At 33.6% G+C, this 22,188-nt stretch overlaps 2 pseudogenes; both read right to left on the bottom strand.

The window, feature by feature from the left end:
• Nucleotides 1-200: 200 nt before the first annotated feature.
• Nucleotides 201-1,082, bottom strand: LOC101958076 (small ribosomal subunit protein uS5 pseudogene; annotated as a pseudogene).
• A 17,159-nt stretch (nucleotides 1,083-18,241) lies between these two features.
• LOC101958366 (WD repeat-containing protein 31 pseudogene) lies at nucleotides 18,242-21,714 on the bottom strand (annotated as a pseudogene).
• Between the last annotated feature and the right edge of the window lie 474 nt (nucleotides 21,715-22,188).

Raw genomic sequence — 22,188 nt, 5'->3', positions numbered from 1 at the left:
ATATAATGTAAAACTCAGCTAATTTTCTGTGGTTCCTTTTAAAATCTGTACTATGATATTGTCTTAGCTTTATAGTTCTCCTCCCTTATCCATGAAGGTCATTCTCCAAAACCCTCAATGAATGCAAAAACCACAGAGAGTCTTAACCCTTATATAAGTTATTTTATTTTTTATTTTTTTATAAACAGGTTATATTCACGTTATTTTTCTCTAAAAACCTTATATTGTAGACACAGCTGGAGTAAGGATCCGTCCAGAGAGACTGTGGTGTGAGTTTTCACAAGATGGTCAGTGAATTCCTGACAGAGAGATTTGATGAACACAGTATATTTTCAGAGATCAGGGGTCAAGTAGCTGTATGTCTTGGAGATGGCATCAAATGTGACCTTGGCAAAATTGCCCAAGGTAGCAGTGCAGCCCCTGGTAGAAGTGAAGCAGTCATCAATACCAGCCATCATCAACAATTTGTTGGACATAGTGGTTGAGACAATGCCAGTACCTCTTGATGAGCAACACTACCACAGAATCACAACATGCTGTCACTTTTCAAGGGTGACAGTCTTGCTAGTCTTGTTCCCTCAGTAGTCTCTCTGTACAGAATCAATGGAGAGCTTGGCCAGGATGATGGCCCCTTGGATAGCAATGGCTACTTCCTTGGAGCACTTAACTCTTAAGCCAACCAACCATTGTAATCATGGATAGCTACAAATGCCTTCAACCTGGTCCACTGACCAGTAAGAGTCTGCTTTTATACAGACATCATCTCTAAAACCTCATCTTGAGTGATGTTCCCAGGAAAAAGTCAATCATCTAAGATTCCTTGAAATGCAAAGATAAGAAGTAGATCTCCCCCAGGGACTTGATCTTCATATTCTTGACCAGGTAGCCCAGCTTGGTGACTGATTGATCCTCATCCTTAGTATTGCCTCTATGAGCTCTGTGGCAATGGCTCTGAACCCTACTACGTCTGCAACAGTGGCCTTAGAGATGGCTACTTAAGTTTCATGGAAGTCACCATGGCTACCCATTCCAGAGCCCCCAGGGCTTCCACACCCTTCCACTGCATCGGTGTTCTCTGCCATTTAGTGTTTTCCCAGAGAAGAAACTCTACATGTTATGGTTTTCCTGTACATGCATAATTTGATGTCTTTCCATCTCATCTAAGCACATAGCTTGTGGTGGCAACTTTTGCAGTTGGAAATGTGACTGCCTAAATAACATGCCTTTCTTTTTCCATCTTAACTTTCATGGATAGATGATTAATTCTTACCATTAATCTTAGTAATCACAGCACATCGTTTTACCACCTTTCATTTACTAAATTAAGAACTTTTCACTTAAAGGGAGCACTTTACAGTTTATTTTTGGCATGTCTAAATTTCCACATCACTACCCTTGGGGTTTGGGGCCACTCTTCAATAAAATAAGGATTGCTTGAACACAAACATAGCAATATCATGTAGATTGAACTGAAAATTGAGGCGGCTATTAAAAGTCTAGTAAATGGGTAGCAAATACAGAGTGGACCTATTAGATAATGGAAAGATTCAGTTCTCAATATGGTCAAAGCAGGTTGATTTCATCATACTGTTTATAACAGTATGGAGTTTAAAATTTATGAATTGTTTATTTTTAAAATTTTTCATTTAATGCTTCTGGACTACAATTATTTGTGAGTTTCTAAAATCAAGGAAAGTGAACTCATGGATAAGAGAAATATTGTATTTCTCTTTAGAGTTCTTCTCTCATCTGTATCCTGATTTGCTTGTTCATATAGTCAAACCTAGATTTATTAAGTGCTGAAAATATATTTTCTTTGATATAATATGAAATACTCTTTTTAAAAATAATCTTTATGAGATGCCCTTCTCAGATTTTTTTGGTGTGGTCCAAATCAAGATTTCTTTTTAACTTTATTCTATACACAAATTCATATACCAAATAAATTACCAGTGGCTCTATATTTCACTCAGTTCAAGTCTTCTGTATTCCATGGACCATCTCCTGATTAAAACAGTCACCCATGTACTTTTTTAAGTTATTGCATAGTGCAATTGTAAGGGATCTATAGCCAAAGTCATTACAACTTGAAAAAATATCAGTTATATATTACATTTGTGATTTGCATCATGTAGATATATGAATAATATATGAATTTCTTCCTTGACAACCTATTTAAGATATAAACACAAAGTCAGCTTTTTCATTTTATAAACCATGACAAATTGCTCAGTGCTTAGGTGATCAATAGTTAATGTAAAATTATTTATTAATTTGCTAATTGAAGAAGTAGATAACAATATCTTTCATTAAAACATATTTGCTGTACAAATAATGAAGTTTGCCTTTTTTCATTCTGCAGTAAAGTGAAAGATTTTTCTTTTCAATCAAAAGATAAATATCAGGCAATTTAGTAGAGCTTATAAAATTATTCACTAATCAAATTATTATTTACAGATTCTCATGGTGGATGCACTCATTCTACACGCATTTACAGAGTGCTTACCCTGTGTCAGACATTGAGCTGGCAGTATTATTAAAGCACTAAACAAGGCTGACAAGGCCCTGCCATGTTGAAGACTGCATTATAGAGAGAGTGACAGATAATACAATAAACAAGTGACTCAATCATGTTTAATGGGAGTGGAAGTTTAGATTCAGCAACACATGCTGGACCTCAGGAGCCCTGCCAAGCCAAGGTCTGAAGCTGGATATCCCAGGTATGAAAAAGGACAAACACAGCTCGTAAGGCAGCAATATCATGCATTAGCAGCAATGCCTGGGTTTTAACATGCATCAGAACCACATGGAGAGCCTGTTAAAACCTAGCTGCTTGCCCCACATCCAGAGTTTTTGAATCACTAGGTCTTGAGAGATACTTAATAATTCACATTTCTATAAATTCCCAGGTGGTATATATGCTGCTGGTTTGGGGACCAGGCTTTGAGGATGATTTTAGAAAAGACCAAAATGTTAAGTTGAAATAAGCCACAAATAGAAAGAAAAATATTATATGACATTATTTATATGTGCAATAAAAAATCAAATATAAACTGAGACAACAAAATAGTGTTTACCAGGGGTGAGGGAAGAGGGGAGAGAGGATAGGAGAGGTATGCCTGAGGATATAAAGTAGCATGATGTAGAATAAGTGGATCTAGAGGGTAAGCCTATAGATAATAAAATTCTACTGTATGTAGGATTCAAGCTCAATTAAATTTTAGCTGTCCCTTACTATTTATTTATTTATTTATTTATTTGTTTGTTTGTTTATTTATTTATTTATTTAGGAGGTGCTTGGGATTGAACTCAGGGGCATTCAGCCACTGAGCCACATCCCCAGCACTATTTTGTATTTTATTTAGAGACAGAGTCTCACTGAGTGCTTAGTGCCTCACTTTTGCTGAGGCTGGCTTTGAACTTGCTATCCTCCTGCCTCAGCCTCCCAAACTGCTGAAATTAGAGTATACCACCGAGTCTGGCTTCCTTATTATAAAAATATACATAACTAGGTAATATGATGTGTTTGTTAATTTGTTTTACTAACATGGTTTTCATGATCTATATTTGTCCCATAACTTCATGTTGCATATCTTAAATATAAACAATAAAATTTATTTTTAAAGGTATCAATGTGACTAATATATGTAGAATAAATTTATTTTCTGAAAAGAAAGGAGTAATTGTATTTTAAAAATAAAATAAAACAACAACAACAACAAAAAGAAATTCAACTTTACATGAGTGTCAGGTCATGTACACTGACCAAAATAGAAAGTTTGAATTTATTCTAAGATCAATAGGAAGATATTGAAGGATTTTTAGTAGAGGAGTATTGTGATCTGATTTACATTTAAAGTATTACTCTAGTTGCTATTAATACAATGTACTCTGGTGGTAAAAGAGAGAATATAGAAGGATTTGTATAATGTCACTGTAGTAGTCTGCATGAGAGAAAATGTTTTTTACAAGAAACATGTCAGACAAAATTGATTTGCTGAAAGAACAAGTGTGAGTAGTTAGCAAAGGGAGAAATCAAGGATGACTTCAGATTTTGGATTGAGCACCTGAGTGCCTCTTTTAATAAGGGATGAATAATACCTGAGAAGATCAACTGAAGTTGTTCTTACATTGTGGATTTTGCTGTGCCTTGTCCCATGTTTTGAATAGCACTGATGTAGAGGTTGTAAAAAGGACTGGGAAGATGATTGATATCTTTGACAGGAAGAACCTTAAGTCAGTGACATGGATAGAAGCCTGGTTTTATAGTGGTTAAGGAAAGGGATAAGAAAAGTAAGTAGTTGGATATGACAGACAATTACAAGACTTTTCAGTAGGGAGGGCTGGTAACTAGAAGAGATTGTGAGTCCACTGTAGATTTTTACATTAAGAGTTACCATAATTAATTTCTGTATTTATGGAATGACTAGCAGAGCAAGAAAAACTGGAGATCTGGATAAAAGAGTGAATGAAATCTGTGTGAAATATTCAGTAGAAAGGAATTTAAACATAAGTAGAGAACTGACCTGTGATAGAATGAAGGTTATTATTTTCCTTGTAACTGAAAGTCAGGGAGACAATATGGTACGGGATGATGCAAGGTTTGCTGAGAAACTGAAATAAAGTTTCTATTTCTTAAGAGGAATAAAAAGCAAGGATAGGAGCTGAAAGGAGGCAAAAAAAGTTTGAAATCAACTTGAATATTAGACAGGTGAAATTATTTTGTAATCTTAATAGGACTTCATGATATTGACCATTTGACCAATTCATGTATGGTATCATGCATTTATTTTGTTTAATCAGTATTTAACTTACCCAAATATTCAAATATTGAGATGAATTCCTACAGAGAAAAATAATTGGTTTCAAAAGGCTAAGTGTTGCCAGGCGTAGTGGCACATGCCTATAATCCCAACGGCTCAGGAGACTGGGACAGAGGGATCTCCAGTTCAAAGCCAGCCTCAGCAAAAGTGAGTCACTAAGCATCTCAGTGAGACCCTGTCTCTAAATAGAATACAAAATAGGGCTGGAGATGTGGTTCAGTGGTAGAGTGCTCTTGATTTCAATCTCAGGTACAAAAAAAAAAAAAGGCTGTTTTGTTTATAGTACAAGAGAAGAAATAAAGGAAAGGGAGTTGAAATGTATGGAAAGAAATCATATTAACATTGTACTACAAAATATAAGCTGACAAGGTGAGAAATGATGGAAAGAATAAATAATTAATAGTACAAGAAAGGCCAATGAATGAGGGGTCTGCAGGCAGTTGAATAATTGTTATAGTACAGAAAAAGTGTTAGTGATCTGGAAAGAAATTCCTTTTATACAGATAAGCTGTTCAAAAACTATATTATTTTAAAACTAATTGTTCCCTTTCTAGAAGTTTTATTGAAATGATCCAACCTGAAATTCAAAGGTAGCACACAAACAATGATGAAAGCTGATGATTATGAGAGACAGATTAGTGCTAACGAGAAAAGAAAAATAGAAAAATAGAGACAGACTTTTTGTATTCTAACACCATATTTTTATGTTTATTTTATCAATTCATATTCACTATATATTTGCTATTATACTCTAGATAAATCTTTTACCAGTTCCCATGGTGTAGATAGGAATTAATGTCAGAATAATACTATAGATAAACATAGGTCTATTATTTATCATTTACTGTGTTTGGAATGAGGCTGAAAAGTTAACTGTGCTCATTCCATCCACAATGCAAGTTTTGATCTCAATGATCCTCCTTTCTTTTCTCTCTTAAATTCTAAGATGGTTGATTCTCTTGCATTTATTTAATATAGTTTCTGAAAAAGATTCAATACCAAAATTAAAAGGTTTGTGAGTAAACTGTTAAACATTTATTGCTAAGTCCCTTGAACCATTAAGAGTGATATTATATATTTGCAATTACTTACATAGAAATAGTGTTGTGATGTTTGAGAGAAAAAACATATCAGATCACAAAAATAAGATGGCAGTATAATTTCAATTTTGCATTATTGAAGATATTACTGTGTATGAATATACATTTCATGTAGGGAATACTTTAGATGCACATACTTAAATTATGAACAGTAATTATCTTTAGGTAATGCAATATTAATTTTATTATCATCCTTTTGTTCTGCATTTTCTATTTTCTCCAGTGAATACATATTACTTAAATAATTCTGTGTTTGCTTTTAAAACAAGAAAAGAAAGCATTCTCGCATCAGCCTAGTTCTTTTCTTCACAAGATGCTGGCTGTTTTCCTCCCTTCACTTTGATCTCCATCTATTAAACTGGATGCTTCTTCTCAGTTATGCTAATCCACGCTTTTTCCAACACATGGAAAAATATAATATGATTTAACATCATTAAGTAAATGTGAATATTTCTCTGTTAAGGAAAAAAATATTTCTCATGGGAAACACTGTTGTATATGATCACTTCCAATTCCATATTTCTTGTTTAGCTATCAAAATTGTCTTTAGTATGACATTTTTCCTGAAACACAAGGGGATCCATAGGATCGAGAAGGAGAAATACTAAGGATTGAGATGAATCAAATTATGTTTTTTTTAAAAAAAGATATTATCACTAAGAAAAAATAATGGATTAAACAAGAGAAAAAATAGATAAAATAGAACAAACATCATGATCACTCCTCGAAGAATAAACATCAGGCATTCTGGTAACCACTTCTATATAAATAAAATATATTGTGCTCTGTATATTTCTTTTCCTTCATTTCATTGCATGTTTTCTGATTTTTTTCTCTTTTTTGATTATATCCTATTATCACTTCTTTTTCTCAAGTAATTGACACCTTATATAGAATTATTTTACAAAGAATTATGATCTACCACAGAGCTACACCGTTAGTCCTTTTTCTGTCTTGAGAGGGTCTCACTAAATTACCCAGGTTGTCTTTGAACTTGCAATCCTCCTGCCTCAGCCTCCTGAGTTACTGGGGATAATAGGTATGTGGCACCTAGCCCAGTACCAACCTCCTGTATCTTCATTCTTTTATTGGTACTTCATGGTCACAAGGGAAGGCCATATGCTGTGGGTTGTGGAAGGATCCTAAAGGGAAGACTGAGGATTGTCTATGCTGGGGCCCTAGGATTCCAATGGTCTTCAGTTCAGCCAGGATTCGGCTGCCTGCCTGCTTAACTAATAAGCAAGTGATTATTTTTTTTTTACATCATTTGCTTGTTTCCTATGAAGATGAGCAGCAGAATCTGTCCAGCTGAGATCCAGGCGGGCGCCCTGGTTGGTCTGCAGGTAACACTCCCACCCATAAATGACTGATATGCTTTGGACTTTATGATCTGCATTCAAAATATTCAAATAAAATGGCAAAGGTGGGGAAGATGCCCTAAGTTGGCTAAGGGTATAGCTCTGTGGTAGAACACCCTTAAGATCAATCCCAGTACTACAAAACAACACAGAGAGACAGGGCTGCCAGTGAAGATCCTATGGTATATCTGATAAATCGAACGATTGTTTCCTCTTAGAGATGGTGGGTGATAAAAGATGATCTAGAGCTGGCCATGGTGGCACATACCTATAATCCCAGAGACTCAGGAGGCTAAAGCATGAAGATCACAAGTTCCAAGCTGACTTGGACAACTTAAATCCTGTTTCCAGAAAAAAAAAAAAAAGGACTGGAGATGTAGCTCAGTGGTAAACCAGCTCCTTGGGTTCTTTCCCTAGTAGCCCCCCCTCCCAAAAAAAAAAACCATCTGGGAAAAGGCTGAAATAAGCATGTCAATCCTTGACAAATTTCTGGGAATATGTGTATGTCTGTGAAACAGTTGTAAGAATGTATCTATTACTCTGGGGGAACAAAAAAAAGAATTATGATCATCCTCTATCTTCTTATTTAATACCAAAGTAACCTTACGTGATTGGCTTTATACATATAATTTCAATATAAACTATTTCAATGTCCACTTTTGGGCATGGACTCTCCTATCTTGGCTCACAAGGTAAAGCAAAACGATTTGATTTTCAAAAGTCATATAACCAGTATTTGTGGCAATATTTTTAGGTAAAAATTACACCTATTGAAAAATCAATATTTTTGAAAATGTTTTTCATTTTTAGTTATACATTATTGTGGAATATAATTTGACTTATTTATACAAACATGGAGTATATCTAAGTAGGATCTGGTCTTGTGGTTGTACATAATGTAGAAACCAGTGTGGTATTTTCATATATGTACATAGAAAAGTTATGTCAGAATCATTCCACTGTCTTTTCTATTCCTATCCCATACCTTCCCTTCATTTCCCCTTGTCTAATCTACTGAACTTCTATTCTTTCCCTCTCTCCCTTGTTGTGTGTTAGCATCCACATATCAGAAAGAACGTTCAACCTTTGGATTTTTTTTTGAGATTGGCTTATTTCACTTGGCATGATATTCTTCAGGTCCATCCAATTTCCAACAAAAGTTAAAAAGTCATTCTTTTTTATAGCTGATTAATTTTATTTGTGTATATATATATATATATATATATATATATATATATATATATATACACATTTTCTTTACCCATTCATTTGTTGAGGAGCATCTAGGTTGGTTCCATAGCTTAGCTATTGTGAATTGAGCTGCTATAAACATTGATGTGGTTGCATTACGATAGTATACTGTTTTTAAGTCCTGTGTATATACCAAGGAATCAGATAACTGGGTCAAATGTTGTTTGTTTTCCAAGTTTTCTGAGGAATCTCCATACTGCTTTCCAGAGTGGTTGCCTAATTTGCAATTCTGTCAGCAATATATGAAAGTACTCTTTTCCCATATCCTTGCCAACATTTATTGTCAATTGTATTGTGGCCATTCTGATTGAAGTGAGATGAAATATCAGTGTAGTTTTTATTTGCATTTCTCTAATTGGTAGAGATGTTGAACATTTTTTCATATATTTGTTGACAATTCATATTATTTTTCTATTAAGTGTCTGTTCACTGTTCAATTTCTTTACCCATTTATTGATATTTATTTTTTGGCACTAAATTTTTTGAGTTGTTTTATATCCTTGAGATTAATGCTCTACCTGAGGTGCCAGTGACAAAGAATTTCTTCCATTCTGTAAGTACTCTCTTTGAGCTCTTGATTGTTTCATTTGCTGTAAAGAAGCCTTTTAGTTTGATACCATCACATTTATTCATTCTGAAAATCAATATATTTTTAAAAAATCAGTAGAACCCTTTTTTAAGCAAATTCACTAGGAATTGGAATTTTATATAAAGACCATTTTATTCACCAAACTTCATTTTACAAGTTCATATGTATTATATATTCAGTATTTCATCGTAAGATTGACCTGTGAAAATAAATTTGATTTAAATATTATCTGTGTCTATTTATCCTTTTATTACCTATAATTTAGGTAATGAGCTTATTATTATAGTCTCATGAGCTTATTATTATAGTAACCCACAAAGTGTTCTTTTACCTAGGGTAAAATTATAATTTTAAGGCAAAAATAAATAAATAAACAAAACAGACAAACAAACACACATAACACACAGTATCACAAACCAATCAATTAAAAACAAAGATGAATGGACTGGTGTTCCTGAATGTTTTAAAAGTAAATATACTATACGTTGTATTATTTTTTTGAGTAATTTTTAGTGAGAAATGTAAGCTTTAATGTTTACCATGAGATTATGATGGGGTTTTACATTGTATATCCCAAAATTAACAAATAAGCCAATATTCCTCATTGATCTACCAGTGATTGCTCTTTCCTTATCAAATTCTCACTATTTGTCAAATATTTATTCATTCTAATTATTTGAGCATTAAGTTTGGCCTACCTTCTGCCCTCACAGTTGTGTGCTCAAAAAGAAGGCCAGAAAACTCTTCATGTAAAATCTGGATAGCACATATTTCAGGTTTTGCACACCGTATGGTCCTTTTTCTAACTGTTCAACTCTGTTCTTATAGCGCAACAATGGTTGTAGAAAATTTGTAAGCAAGCGGAATAAGTGTCATTTAAGCCTTTATTTATTTGAGTAGGAAGAAAAGTTTATTTGGGGCTAATGCTTTCAGATGTCTCACTTCTTAGATGGCCAATTCCATAGCTCTGGGTCAAAGTGAGGCAGGACATTATGGCAAAATGGTATGCCAGAGGAAAGCAGCTCAGAACGTGACAAAAGGGATCAGAAAGGTGGCATGGGGGAGAGAGAGAGAGAACTCTGTGTTTCTTTGCCTTAACAAAAAGACCTGAGAAGAACAATGTAGAGGAGGGAACGTTAATTTGGGCTCAGGGTTTCATAGGTCTCCGCCCATAGATGACTTGACTCCATTGCTCTGGGCCTGAGGTAAGGAAAAACATCATGGAGGAAGGGTGTGGCAGAGGAAATTAGCTTAGGATATGACACCAGGAAGGAGAGAAGAGAGAGAGAGAGAGAGAGAGAGAGAGAGAGAGAGAGAGAGAGAGAGAGAGAGAGAGAAAGAGAGTGCACAAGAGAGAGAGAGCACAAGCACTAGCCCTTTTATTTAAATATACTTACAAAAGCACATGATGAATCAGTTACAGACCAACATTGTAAAGAATCTTTTTTTTACCTCTTCTAAATACAGTTGAATACCATATAAATCATTTAACCCATAATGGCTAATATACCTTAAAAGCTGGAAAGAACAAGGATTTACTAAGAAAATTAACCCTTAAGGAATAATAAGCAGTTTGTTCCTTCTGTTTTCTTTTTATGCCTTAAATATCCTGAACTGCTCACTGGAGTGTTCTATAATCTGGAACCAACATTAGGAACAAAAAAGTAAATAAACAAATAAATAGATAGAACAAACAAGAAAGGCCTGCTCTCTTTACTTAAAGGATTGGGAATGTAAAAAGCAAACCCCAAATAACACACACAAAAAAGATATTCGCTTATTGGTTCACTTTCAGAACAGCTTTAACAGTCCTATGTACTGAACCACAAAGAAATGAGTAAAAATAGAGATGAAATGTAGCATATAGTCTCTCAAATCATCAATTTCTTTAAATTATATTTTATGGCTAAAGCAAAAAGAAATTAGCAAATTCTAATGTGCTCAATGTATATGGAGAAAATATTTTGACATTTAGAAGTAATGAGAGTAAAGGTACCCAAGTTAAAATAAGGTTGCCTTATCAATAGTGTTAGAAAGTGATAAATTACGTATGTATAACATACTATGTAGAAAAATTACTAAGAAAACACAAATCAATATATCAGAGTTACTATAATTGAATCAAATGAAGTTCTAAAGAAAATCAAGTAACCAACAGGAATTGAAGGCATAAAAATCTAAATGTTATTTTAAAATTTTTTATGCATGTGACAATGGAATGCATTACAATTCATATTACACATATAGGACACAATTTTCATATCTATGGTTCTATACAAAGTATAGTCACATCAATTTGTATCTCCATAAATGTACTTTGGATAATGATGTCCATCACATCCCACCATCATTTCTAACTCCCTACTTCCTCCCTTCTCCTCCCACCCCTCTGCCTTATTCAGAGTTCCTCTATTCCTCCCATGCTCCCCGTCCCTACCCCACTATGAATCAGCCTCTAAAAATTGAAGTATTATGTTTTGGATATGTAGTGGCAACCCAAATCTTATGTATGAGACAATGCAAGAATGTTAGAGGTGAAATGATTAGATTATGAGATGTGTAGACAGATCAACAGGTCAATCCACTTGAATTGATTAACTGATTGGTAACTATGGGCACATAGAGTGTAGCAGGAGGAAGTTGATCAGTGGGGGTGTGTTTGGGGTTTACATTTCCTTGCTACCTCCTTTCAGGTTATCATGACCTAAGCTGCCTTCCTCTGCCATGCTTTTCTGACTTGATGTTCAGCTTCACATTGGGTACCGAACTATGGAGTTAACCAACAATAGATTGAACCTTGAAAACCATGAGCCAAAACCAATTTTTTTCTAACTTGCTCTTGCCAGATGTGGTGGTCCCAGTAATGCAAAGCTAACTAAAACACAAAGGAAGCTGAAGAAATAGAAAAAAAATAATGATAGCATTGAAGAGGTAAGCCATCAGATATCAGTATTTATTTAAAAGTGAATGGTCTAAAGGTACCAGATAAAAGATAGAGATTTTTCTGGTTGGATTCAAAGAAAAAAAAAATAACTCTTGACAATAAGCTGTCAACAAGAAACTCATGTCAAATTTATTAACATCAATAGATTAAAACTAAATAGGTGCCAAAAATATTTATCATGAAAAAACATTTATAAAAATGATAGTAACTCTATTATTTAAAATGAAAATGGACTTCAAAGCAGAGATAATTGCTACAACAGTCATAATAACAGTCAATATATCAAGAAGGTATAGCAATCCTAATAGTGGGTGCTAAACAAAAGAACTTTAAGCATCTTAAATTCAAAACTATCATAAATGAAAAGGTAAATATACCAGTCTGTTCTCACTTGGGTACTCCAGTACCCCACTCTTAGCAATTAATAAAACTACTAGACAGAAACTCAGTTAGGGGATACTCAACAACACCTTCAACTAACCAGATTGATTTGACATTTATAAAATCTATACTCAAGAACAACCTGTGAAACATTCACCAAGAGAGATAATATCCTGCATCAGAAAATAAATGGTAAAATTAAATAATTAAAGTCATACAGAGACAGAATATGTTTCCTGACTATAATGGATTAAACTACAAATCAATAATAGAAAGCCATTAGGCAAATTTCCAAATGCTTGAAAATGAAGCAACATATTTCTAAAGAATCCAAGGGTCAAAGAGAAAACGTCAAAGAACATTTAAAAATATGCAGAACAAAATGAAATGAAAACACATTCAATATCTATGGAATGAAGCTGAAACAGTAAGAAAACTGATAAAAAACAAAAAAATAAGTTATCACTGTAAGATATCATGAAGTTTACAACTTTTACAAGAATGAAAAGAAATTACCCCAAATAATGTACACTTAGAGATTCAACAAAATAGAAGAAGCAGATCAATTTCTTGAGTGCAACAAGCTACCAAAACCAAGATCAAATGAAATATATAAACAGAATAGCATGTAACCATTTAAGAAATGTAATTTGTATTTTAAGAGCTACTGAGAAGAGAAAAGTCTAAGACCATATGGTTTCACTGTGGATTTTACTGAACACTGTAAAATAATTAACACCAATTTTATACAAGATAATCCAGACATGAGAGGAAAGAACACTTTTCAACTCATGATATCAGTGTAATCCCAATACCAAAATAGACCTACAGCTTTACAAAAGAAAACTAAAGACCGATCGATATATCTAGTAAACTTGATGCAAGAATCTTAAAATATTAATTTACTAACATATAAATGTAATAATATATTATGATAAAATTTATTCCTGGAATGCAGTATATAAATATCAGTTGATGTAATCTACCATCATCAGGCTAAAGACATATAACCGTGCTAATTGATTCAGAAAAATCTCTGGAAATGCAATATCCATTCAAGATAAAGATTCTTACTATGTTGGAAATAGAGAGGAACATCCTCAGGTTGAAATAGAAGATTTACTAAAAAGATAAAATGTGCAGCTATGATCATACATGATGAAAGACTGAAAGTTTGCCCTCTGAAAACTAGGAGGAGGATATGCTGCTAAAAGAAATCAAACAATACCTCAATAGTTGGAAAGTTGTGTAATGCCAACTGACTAGAAGACTCAAAATAGAAAGAGAGTATGTTCTCCTAAAATTTCTATCAAAATCTTAGCATGAGCTTTTGAATACATATACAAGGTTATTTTAAAACTTATAGGAAAAGGAAAAGGTCTTAAAATAACCAAAGCAGTTTTGAAAAAATAATAAACTGGGATTAGTCACTCTTCTGAAGGTTTAAGGATACTATATATATATATGCTGTATACAGCATAGTGTGGTGCTAACAGAGACCACACTATCACATTAATGGAAAAAAATAACAAGCCCAGAAATAACCACAATGAATATGCCCATAATTTTTGACAAAGGAACAAAAGCATTTCAATTGAAGAATACCAGCTTTTTTCAAAACCTGGATATTCTAGGCAAAATGTCATTGGTCATTACAGAGGAATAATTGGACACTCATACCCTTCAAAAGATAAACCTCAACAAAAAGCTTCACATCTTATACAGAAAGTAATTCAAAATGAATTACTTAAATTTGAATATAAAGTTATACTGTCTAAAGAAAAGATGAGAAAATATTTTCTACCTAGGGCTGTGCATTGTGTTCTTAGATTGGACGTAACTTGCAACTCACAAAAGAGAAAAAATAATTTGTTACCTGGACTTAATCAAAATTGAAAAGTAAACTGTTAAGAAGATTACAAATAAGAAACTAGAAAAAACATATTAGTAAATTTTGTGTCTGACAGAGACTTTACATCTGGAGTAAATACAGAATACTTAAGACTCAACAGTTAGAAATGTGCAACGAAAATGTAAAGACATTTCACGGAAGGATATAAAGAAATCAACTAAGCAGACAGATATATATATATATAAAATCATTAGTCACTAAGAAAATGTAAATGAAAATCATAATGGGACATTACTAAAACCATAATGATCTATTACTACACATGTATAAGACTGACTAAAATGAAATATAGTTACAATGCCAAATGCTGGTGAGGATGCTGAGAAAGTCAGTCACCCATACATATATTGACGCATATATTGCTGGTGAGAACATAAAATGATATAACTGCCCCCCCAAAAGAATTTGGTAGTTTATTTAAAAAGTATATGTACAACTACTATATAAGTCAGTATTTGCATTCTTGGGCATTTATCTCAAAGAAATAGGAATGAATGAACACACAAAATCTATACTTGATTGTTTATAGCAGTCTTATTTTCTCACAAATCCATTTCAGTTTGCATCTTGATATGTGAGTCTATGACTAATTATGAAAAACAAGGGGAAATATTTCTTTTGCAGTTTGATGATAGGTATGACAAGTATCAGGGTAAGTCACTAAAGTCTCAGAGATAATAAGTTGAACAATGGAGACTAGGAGAAATTTCTGTGCTCATTCTATTATATCCTACCCTCTTCATTGAGTGAACTATAACATAAGTAACAAGAGAAATAGCACCACCTTATATCTACTTCTCTCAAGATTCAAACTAATTCGTGATTATATTGCAAAATTTGGCAAATTTTGCTAGTTCAAAAGCCTTATTTGTTTTCTGTAATATAGATACAAAAGACTGACTCACCATATGACATGAAAATGTTAAATAAAATATAACAACTCAATTGCTATAAGGTTAGAGAAAGGATAACAGCATAATAAAAAACCAACATACTTAAAAATCATGCCAAATCATCATTCAAGTGACCTCAACTTAGCCCATCTAATGATTCCCTGACTTGACTCATATATAATCTCCCAGTGATGGTGATGAGTGTCTTATGTTTATGTAACTTTCTTTCAGAGGAGGTCAGAACTCCTTAGACTCAATCAAGTCACTCATGAGAACACATATTTACATATGCTCTAATATAGCAGGTGGCTTATCTAAAATAATATCAATTACTACAGCCCTTCCTCTTCTACCAGCTTTGACACATCTGGTAGACAAGCTGTGATTCACAGCTATAGATATGGTGTTCTTGTTATGTCACTGTTTCTTTTTGTAATTTGGGCAAAACTGCTTTTGGAGAGGAAAGTATGAGTCTCACAAAATTGAATGAATTGTGACAGTTTGCAAAAAAATTTTATCAAAGTTGTAGTTATTAAAGTTTACAGGTCACCTATCCTTGAGCCTAGGGAAACTTTGTAATTAACTAATAGAAAAGCCAAAAAAAAGCTTAGATTTCCCATTCTCTTCAAGAATCATAAAACCAAGTACATTCTGATACACATGCAGTGTTTCAAAAGGATATTTTTTAAGCAATATACTATGGTTACACAGTATACTATGAACTCTTAGGAGAAACTGTGGTAAAATTTTGATAGCAACATATTATTAATGTGATTATTATACTTATTCTGAAGTCCTTAAGTAGAAGATTGAATAAAACACATCTGATGGAAAATTTACCACTCTAGCAATTTTACTGGAACACTGAGGTCCCTTTACAAAGGACCTTCAAAATGGAACTTATAAAAAGATGAGTTCAAGGAAATGTCATTCCTTCAAAATACATTTCCTTAAGTTGCCATTCTGTAAGTAAATTAGTTTTACTCACTTGCTCTTTCTCCCTCCATTTTACATCAAATACTGTAAACCTGTATGCTAATGATCACCAGTTATATAAATTATAAAATAACGAACCATTATGTGACAAATAAATAGCAGTGATGGTAGCTGGTGACTAATGTCAGCGATTATATTCTATTTGCTGTTCCCAAAGTGTGACCTCCTAAGAGGACTTCTGGAAATAAGTTATCATTTGGGAGGTTAATCACACGCTAAAAGCAATCCTTGGGAGAAAACATGATTTGGGTACTACAACTTCTTCTATTGCAAAAAGTCTTGGAAGTATTATAAATTCAAGTCAAAATTACACAAGGCTATGAATTACATTATCATTAGATCTACTGAATTCTAAGAGCTGATCCATTTTCAAAGTGGCAGAGGCAACAATTCTTGCATTTTCAAGATATTTTCTTGTCTGTCAATTTGCCATTAATGGTTAATTCTTAGCTTCGGTAATTCAGCCAAGAAACATAGCTTCATTTTCCTGACTATGCCTTCACAGACTTCCTTGACAATGAGCACTTAGTCCCTCTTATACACACCATATAATTTGTGCTATCAAAAAGAAGTACTACATTCAGCAAATTATAGTAAGTTGAGCAAAAACCACATTTATTGTCTCTAATATCAGTAAATTTTATTATGTTTTGAAGTAGAAAAAAATGCAGATGATCCAAGACAAAAGAGAAAAAAATGTACACATTTTAAAAGTCTGAGTACAGGGGTACAAGATGAACAAATGAGGTGTTGGTGACTTAAAAATCACAGGCATCCATTTCTGTTCAGCTTTCAGGTCAAGATTAGGGGCTATACCTCTATAGAGATTCCCAATATTGGATAACATTTATTATGATTTTTTGGGGGAAAAAGGTGGTGTTGATCCTTGAATTAATATATTGGGTCCATTTCTTGTTTACTGATAACAACTTAAGTCCAAAATCTGAGTTACCCTCAAAAATTTATCAAAGCAAATATTTATGTTTAAGGCATGGAAAATAAAACATTAAAGTTTTTCTAATATTTCAGATTTAAGAGGAGGAAATAAAATTAAGGAAGTCAAAGTAATAATCATTTCTTTTTTGTGTATGTACATACATGTATGTGAAATTTTATTAATGTAAACTGAATAAAAATATTCAAATTGCAAATGAATTTTTTTTTCAACCTTAATCTGTGAACCTCTCCATTTTCTTACCCAGGAAAAAATATGATAACTCTTATAATCTGGGCAAGATCCTCATACTGGTCAGCCACTTGAAGCCCATCTCAGGGGCTGTTTTTATGCCACCTCATCAGCACTGTTCTAGGAAAGAACGTACACAGGCTGGGATTTCCTATCTCCCCTCTACTGCTCTGGGTAGATTTCAAGGATTTTGCTTTCTTGCTGTAGCTTTGATTCTTTACATTGCTGAGGAACAGTGCCCAGAGCTTAATCGATGGTTGATAATCCATTTTCTCTATGGAGCCAAGCTGTTCTTTCCTGTCTTGATTATTTTTGAGGCAACCAAAGCAGACTCTGACCTGCTACTTTTTCTTTTTTTCTCTTTCTCCTTTCCTTCCTCCTTCTTTTCTTTTCTTTTTTTTTTCTTTTTTTTTTTTGTGGAGAGTCATGGAAAAGATTAGTTGGATGGAATCAAGCCCTCTGCTTCTTCTTTCACAGAGACAGGCCCATCATTCCTACACCTCCAGATCATCATTTTGAGTAAAATATCTTTTTTAAAAAAGAGTAGGCCCAAAAGCTTACTAAAACTTTGTATTTGGATTTAACTTAATTACAAACTTTATGTTTAGTCCATGTTTCTAAAATATATAACTGATTCCGAACCACTGAACTTAAATTGATATCAAACACTGACATTCTTTCTAAGTGAATGTAAGCAAAGAACACCAGCCTACTTTTCATCCCCCTAACCCAATATAACATAAAAAAACACAAAGTCATAGAAAGGAGCAGTCATAGTTTGATATTGTCCAGTGCATATGTCTCAGCTTCAGAATGCTTCTTCTTCCTTTAGTTCCAGCCCTTGGCTGTGATCCACTCTGAGAAAGTCAATTCCTCTGTTAAATCTTGCACATAATGAGACAGGATCACCAACAGCCAGGGGGAGTCAGGATTCAGATCCATCCACAGACAAGGTGAAAAGGCAAGCTCCAGTATCTTGGTTCCAATATTCACCTTAGAGTCATGCGATGAGACATTAATCTCAGGCACTAAGGCCAATGCTCTTAGAAGAAAGACACAGGATGCAATTGTCCAGAGAGTCACTTATCCTCACATATTATACTCTTTGCCTTACGTCCCACAGTGTGGCTTCATAGCCTTCACCTCCAAAGCCATTGCTGCAGGAGATATACACGTGTCCATCCATGTTGACTTCACAGTGGTTGTGAATGTGCTTTTTTTGTGGGAAACTTGTGAGCCACCCACAACCCCTAATCATTCCATAGTCAGATGGTTTATTTTTAGAGGGCGAGAATGTATGTAAGGACCCAGCCAGCACAGGTGAGTGACAGGTTCCTGGAAGCAAATGCTTTTTCCGTACACTGTCCACTTTCCACATCCCACAGGAGCAAGGTGGTGTCCCAAAAACCAATGCAAAGCTTTGACATGTCTGGGTTTATAGAAAACCCAACCACCAAAATTGTCAGGTGGGATAGCTGCTGCCTTGCCTGTGAGGAATCATGTAAGTCCTACAACAGGACCTTCTTGAGAGGCACTGAAGAGCTGATGTGACCGGGGAATACAGGGTACCTTGGTTAGTTTCTAGAAGTAATTATTTATAATATTTATCCTTTGGAAAATAATTCAGGCAGCCACTTCCTAATCTTCATGGGCTTGTGGGGCTGGCACTAAGGGTCCTAGAAATGCAGAGCTACAGAACATCCACAGCCTCCATTGTCTCCCATGCCTCCTCCTGTAGCCAGAGGTAATTTTTTTTCTAATGGGAAAACATATTATTATCTTATAGTACAGAAATATGCAAAACAAAATTAGAATCCCAGTCCCCTTAAATGTTCATATCCCAATTTACCAGGGAGATCAGACATTGTAATAATATGTCACTATGTCATAAGATAATTTACATGGCTCAGAAAGTCAATCAGTAGGAAGATGCAGTGCAAGTCTTTTTTTTTATTTTTATGAATCAGAAGGCCAAATTTAACTGAATCATTGGATTACTATCTAGTAATCTAAGGATTAAATTCAACCTTAAGTTGATGGAATGAAGGAAGAGTGCAGACTTAAGAAGCATATCTAGACATTCAATTTGTCTTTATTTTCTGTAAAGCAAATCTAGCAGAAGAGCTAATGGACTTAGAAGTCACATTTTCATTTCCAGTCCATGCTGGCTTCTCAAAGTTCTCAGCTCACTTGATAATTGTCTTCTTGAAAGCTGTTTTAAATAAACCTAAGTCAAGAATGAAAAGAATATGTCTCATATTGTAGAGAAGATCTGTTTTTAAGCTGAGACTTTCTCGGTCAATTTAATCTTGATATTTTTATTTTGTTTTTAGGAAATATGTATAAAAAGTCCATTATCTCTTTAGCTAGGTTATATAAAAAACCTGTGCTGGGCCTTGATCTTGGAATTTCTTCCATCAGTGAGGTTACACTGTAATGAGTGAAAGTGAAGAAGCGATCACCACACAGTGTGGCAGGTACTGTAATAAAAGCAGTATAGATCTAGAGGATCATGGATGGACAAATAAGGTAACATATAATCTCCAACCCTAGAGATGAATAGAAAACATGACAGTCATTTTAGCTTTTTGTTAGAAGACAGATAATGCGAAATGAGCAACTAGAAACATGGAAAGTTCCTAACTAAACAAATTCTTAATAGAAAAAGGCACAGAGAAGTGGGTGAGCTAGGAAGGTAAGGAGAGATTTGATCATTGCAGATCTTGTAACCTCTGGTACAAAGTTGAGACATTTTTCTAAAACTTTGTAGATCTGCTAAGGTTTTTGTTTTGAATAACAGATAAAATTTTACATATTTACCATATTCACATATCTTTAAAAGTATATATACATAGTGGAATAATTAAATTTAGTTAATTAACATATGCATTACCTCAGTATTGTTTTTTTTTTGTGGTAAGAGAGTTTATGTTCACTTTGTAAGCAGTTTTCAAGCTACGAATATTATTAATACCGTTAAAGTTCTTTAGGCAGTGGAATAACCTGATGAGATTTGTTGTTTTTGAAAGATAATTCCTTATGCTGTGGAAAAATTAATTGGATGAGAGAAAAAACAAAGCATTTGCATATTGGTAATTGCAGTATTTTAGGAGAGAGATAAATGATGATAGTCTGAGGAAAAAGACAATGAAGGATAGGAAAAATGAATGGATTTGAATCCTATTATGCAGGTAGACTTGGAATGAGCCTGTGATGGATTGGATGCAGAGTATGAAGGTGAGAGAAAATTCAAGTGTGATGCTCAGATTTCTGGTCTCAGAAATATTATTAATATAAAATGGCCACTGCTGGTTAATCATGGTAACTATAAACACATTTTGAAGCTATAATAAATCTACTGAATATTAAAATTTCATAATAGATTCAGAATGTTCTTTAACAGTATCCACATTTTAAAAATAGACATCTTTATTTAATACTTCATACAAATTGTAATCTCTCTCTCTCTCTCTCTCTCTCTCTCTCTCTCTCTCTCTCTCTCTCACACACACACACACACACACACACACACACACACACACACACACATTCACACACACAAATTTCCAGTAGGACAACAGGGTATTATCCTCTCAAGTGCTTTAAAACAAAACAACAAAAAGATTACTTTTCACTCCATTTTTATAGTCAACTAAATTTTCCAGAGGAAATAAAACTATCCTGGCAAATGTAGTCAGATTTTCTGTGTATTTTAATTTCACAATTGGACTATTTTTGTTCTTGAAGATTTTTCCAAGAATAAAAAAATAGGAGATTTATTCTTAAGAATAAATTCAACACTAAATAACCTTTCTTTGTTTTTATATGACATCTTATACTATATCATATAGCAAACATGAGTAGGGTTATGTAATAACTATGCCCCCTTATATTATAAGCTCCCAGTAAGTCAAAGCTTCTCATTTATCTTTGTATTTCTAGTATTAAACAAGGTTCTGGTAAAAAAAAAATAATAAGTGTTCAACATATAAGTATTGAAATAAACCTAATTATATAAAAATGGTATTTTAAAGCCACATTATATTATTAATTACAAAAGATCCATATTTTTATGTAACAATTCAAAATAACACAGGAAAAGTTTTCAAATTCTAGTAAGAAATTTGTAGATAAAATCTTAATAGAATTTTTGAATAGCAACAAACCTTTGTAGTCCTCTAGACCCCAGATTTCTTTATTCAAAATTCATTGATGCTTTTTGAGTCTTCCAATTTTTTTATTGCTTTTCCATAAGTAAAGACAACAACTAACCTCATACATTACTGGAAAAACCCTCTTCTTGAACTTGGTTACTAATAATGAGCCAAAGTATTTCCCCATACAAATGCTACCTAGAAGTGTGATACAGTGTTCTACTTTCACACTAAAGCTCTTTTCACCAAAGCTCTTTTCACCCCCTCAGGTCATTTTAATGTTTTATTGACATTTAATCAACTAATATTTCCATGTCTATTTTATATTTGCTAATGTCAGTACCAGCATACTGTATTTTAAACAGACAGATGTGTATGTATTTGTATGTGTGTTCATGAGATAACGCATGTGTGACACATTTATGCTATCATATAACATCACCTACACCACTCTTTTGTAAAATTTTAAAATTTGCAAAGCATTTTCTGTTTTTCTTATATTCTATATTGTCCAGTTTCTAGTTACAGATAAAAGTGGTCCACAGAACAATACCAAACTAAAGCTGCTCCAGGGTACTTGCATTCTAGTGTGTTTGAGTAT

Source organism: Ictidomys tridecemlineatus, chromosome 6 (genome assembly GCF_052094955.1).
Source record: "Ictidomys tridecemlineatus isolate mIctTri1 chromosome 6, mIctTri1.hap1, whole genome shotgun sequence".
In the NCBI taxonomy this organism is placed as follows: domain Eukaryota; kingdom Metazoa; phylum Chordata; class Mammalia; order Rodentia; family Sciuridae; genus Ictidomys; species Ictidomys tridecemlineatus.
This window is presented reverse-complemented; position numbering and strand designations above follow the sequence as displayed.